The sequence below is a fragment of the Hesperophylax consimilis genome, unplaced genomic scaffold (genome assembly GCF_061612785.1).
Source record: "Hesperophylax consimilis isolate HC1 unplaced genomic scaffold, BYU_Hcon_1.0 scaffold_48, whole genome shotgun sequence".
Lineage (NCBI taxonomy): Eukaryota > Metazoa > Arthropoda > Insecta > Trichoptera > Limnephilidae > Hesperophylax > Hesperophylax consimilis.
Window position 1 is genome coordinate 371,533 of NW_028301278.1, and position 3,790 is coordinate 375,322.

The window sequence follows — 3,790 nt, forward strand, 5'->3', positions numbered from 1 at the left end:
GACGTCTGCTTATTTTAATAAAGTGTTTGGAAAATATTTAAATTTTTAGTTAAAAATATTTTATTAAAAGCGGATTAGCGCGGACTTAACAAAAGGTTTACCCGCTAAACTTTACTTCTAGTTATAGTTATATTAACTTATCAGACGATTAACGACAAATCTTTCAACGGATTTCAAATGTCATTTCAAGGTCAAGATAGTCACAATATGTATATCCCTATTTCCAAATATGAGTATCGCATAAGATATCATTGTTTTGACAGAATATTTCAACCAAAAAATATTAAGCTCATTCAAAAGAGGGTTCCGTTACAACTATGTTCTGTTTCAGGTACATATATGTGTGTTTGGGCTTGTACCAATTACCAAACCCTACCACAGCAGTGCCATGGATCTAGAAAACCAAGAAACTGTTTCCGTCAAGACGGAACCAGGGCCCCAGGAAGGAGGCGGATGTGTAATGCCGAACACGTTTATGGATTTCGACCTCCCAGATGTAAAGAAGGAATGTTTGCAATATGCGGAGAGTACTCAGACAGCCAGTTAGTTGTATTACATCCGTAAAATAAATTATATATTACTAATTCAAGTCCATTTTGGATTGCCATGGCGACAGAACATAATATGCTTGTTCACGCGGTCCTCTTTTGCCGTAGTAATTTTAATTTTTATCATGATATATATCTTTACCAGAACAGCCAAACTACAACATTAGTCAAAGTTAGTAATTTTTATTTAGTTTTTGTGAATTCCCCAAATGAGTCCTAACTGCTCTGAACCTCTTGGTTTAATATGTGTATGTTGAAAGGCTGATAGAAAGGAGGAGATGAAGATGGGTAGGTGATAGGTGTGAAGTCCTGGCTATTCAGATGGCATTATTTCAATCAATGTTTAAATTGTGAATTGTTTATATTTCACCAAGGCGATACCGAAAGTATCTCCCACGCTGGAACGCGCTACAAAAATAAATTGTGAGATATCATGAAGTCATCAAATAAAATTTACTTGCATCCGCTGGAATTTTATCCCGGGACCTCCAGATTACTAGTCGAGAGCCATACCCTACAATCACAGAAGCCGCTAATGCTCACAATAAGTGCTTGATTCATTAAGTTGTCCACTTTATACTCATACGTTAACGTAGACAATTTGTCTCGACGCCATCTAGTGAGAGAGTTAGCACTTACAATGCCTTTCTCATATAAAATAAAGTTGGTTGTTTTCAGGTGAAAAAATGTAATAAGTAGTAATTGTTGAATGAAACATTAGTATATATTGAATTATTTGGCGGATAAGAGATAAGCCGCCATAGCTCAGTGGTCAGAGCTGTCGACCGGAAATCGAAAGGACACGGGTTCAAGTCCCGTTGGCTTCATGTATCTTTTATCAGGAGATTTTTCAATGTGGATGAGTGTTTCAGGTTAATAATTATTGCTTATAAAAATAATTGTTACCATTTGTGCTATGCATAAAAAATCTTGTCTAAAACATTAGTTTACCAAAAAAATAATAATCGATTGTCAATGTACGAACATGTTGTTTTATAGCTTGCATTAATGAGGAGACTATAACGGTCAAGGCGGAACTCGGACGCCGAGAAGATAATGATGGGGGATTCTCTTGTATGGAAATTGATATAGACCTGCAGGATGTAAAAAAGGAATGCATAGAACGCTTTGAAAGAATTGACCAGTCCGGTAAAAATAATTTATTTTGTTTATAATTTCTGTCTTCTCATTTTTTTATAAATTTTTATCAATTTTCTGTGCTTTCTTATCCTTAGTATTGATATTAAGTCGTACTGAGCCTTTATAATCGTATTTCTTTATTTTTTCCACAGATCTGAAGACGCATCCTATGGAAAAACAGTTATTTTGTCCTCATTGCACCTATTCCAATTTTCATAAGTCGAATTTTAAAAGGCACTTAAGCACCCATACAGAAAAAAAACATTTTTTATGTTCCGAATGCAACTATGCATGTTCTCAAAAAAACTATCTGACAAAACACACGCTGACTCACAGTGGAGAAAAACCTTTTTCATGTTCTGAGTGCAACTACTCATCTTCTCAAAAAAGCCATCTTACGAGGCACATGCTGACTCACAGTGGAAAAAAACCTTTTTCATGTTCCGAGTGCAATTATTCATATTGTCAAAAAAGCCATCTAACGAGGCACATGCTGACTCACAGTGGAGAAAAACCTTTTTCATGTTCTGAGTGCAATTTTTCATGTTCTCGAAAGTGGAATCTAAAGATCCACATGCTGACTCACAGTGGAGAAAAACCTTTTTCATGTTCCGAGTGCAACTATTCATATTTTCAAAAAAACCATCTAACGAAGCACATGCTGACTCACAGTGGAGAAAAACCATTTTCATGTTCCGAGTGCAGCTATTCATGTTCTCAAAGGGGCCCTATGACGAGACACATGCTGACTCACAGTGGAGAAAAACCTTTTTCATGTTCCGAGTGCAGCTATTCATGTTCTCAAAGGGGCCCTATGACGAGACACATGCTGACTCACAGTGGAGAAAAACCTTTTTCATGTTCTGAGTGCAACTATGCATTTTCTCAAAGGAGCACTCTGAAGAACCACATGCTGACTCACAGTGGAGAAAAACCTTTTTCATGTGCTGAGTGCAACTATTCATATTCTAGAAAAAGCCATCTAATGAGGCACATGCTGACTCACAGTGGAGAAAAACCTTTTTCATGTTCTGAGTGCAATTATTCATGTTCTCAAAGGGGCTATATGACGATACACATGCTGACTCACAGTGGAGAAAAACCTTTTTCATGTTCTGAGTGCCATTATTCATGTTCTCGAAGGGGATATCTGACGAGTCACATGCTGACTCACAGTGGAAAAAAACCTTTTTCATGTTCTGAGTGCAATTATACATGTTCTCGAAGGGGAAATCTGACGAAACACATGCTGACTCACAGTGGAGAAAAAGCTTTTTCATGTGCTCAGTGCAACTATTCATGTTTTAGAAAAAGCCATCTAACGAGGCACATGCTGACTCACAGTGGAGACAAACCTTTTTCATGTTCTGAGTGCAATTATTCATGTTCTCAAAGGGTTTATATGACGATACACATGCTGACTCACAGTGGAGAAAAACCTTTTTCATGTTCTGAGTGCCATTATTCATGTTCTCGAAGAAGCAATCTGACGAGTCACATGCTGACTCACAGTGGAAAAAAACCTTTTTCATGTTCTGAGTGCAATTATTCATGTTCTCGAAAGGGAAATCTGACGAAACATATGCTGACTCACAGTGGAGAAAATTTTTTTTCATGTTCTGAGTGCAATTATTCATGTTCTCGAAAGTGGAATCTGAAGATCCACATGCTGACTCACAGTGGAGAAAAACCTTTTTCTTGTTATGAGTGCAATTATTCATGTTCTCGAAAAGGCGATATGACGAAACACATGCTGACTCACAGTGGAAAAAAACCTTTTTCATGTTCCGAGTGCAATTATTCATGTTTTCAAAAGGGTAATCTGATAAGACACATGCTGACTCACAGTGAAAGAAAACTTTTGTCACGTTACGAGTGAAACAAATATTTATCTTTTCTAACGAGTTACATGCTGACTCACATTTAAAAGTTTAGGGAAAACATTTTTAATTTAAATATTCAACTACATTGGTTTTCATCAACTTCTTTATGAAATGCAAGGTTATGGTGCACACCAAAATTTTTTAATCGTTAGTAAAGCTAAGGTTAAAAAGCTTTGTTTAATTTTATATAGTTTGGAAGCAGATCTGACTCTCACACAG

The 3,790-nt window shown here is 36.6% G+C and overlaps 1 long non-coding RNA gene across 1 annotated transcript; it reads left to right on the forward strand.

The window, feature by feature from the left end:
• Nucleotides 1-409: 409 nt before the first annotated feature.
• On the forward strand, nt 410-2,441 carry LOC149408859 (uncharacterized). Its single transcript, XR_016305360.1, has 3 exons — nt 410-542; nt 1,548-1,697; nt 1,841-2,441. It is a non-coding gene; the product is annotated as an uncharacterized LOC149408859 (long non-coding RNA).
• Nucleotides 2,442-3,790: the final 1,349 nt, after the last annotated feature.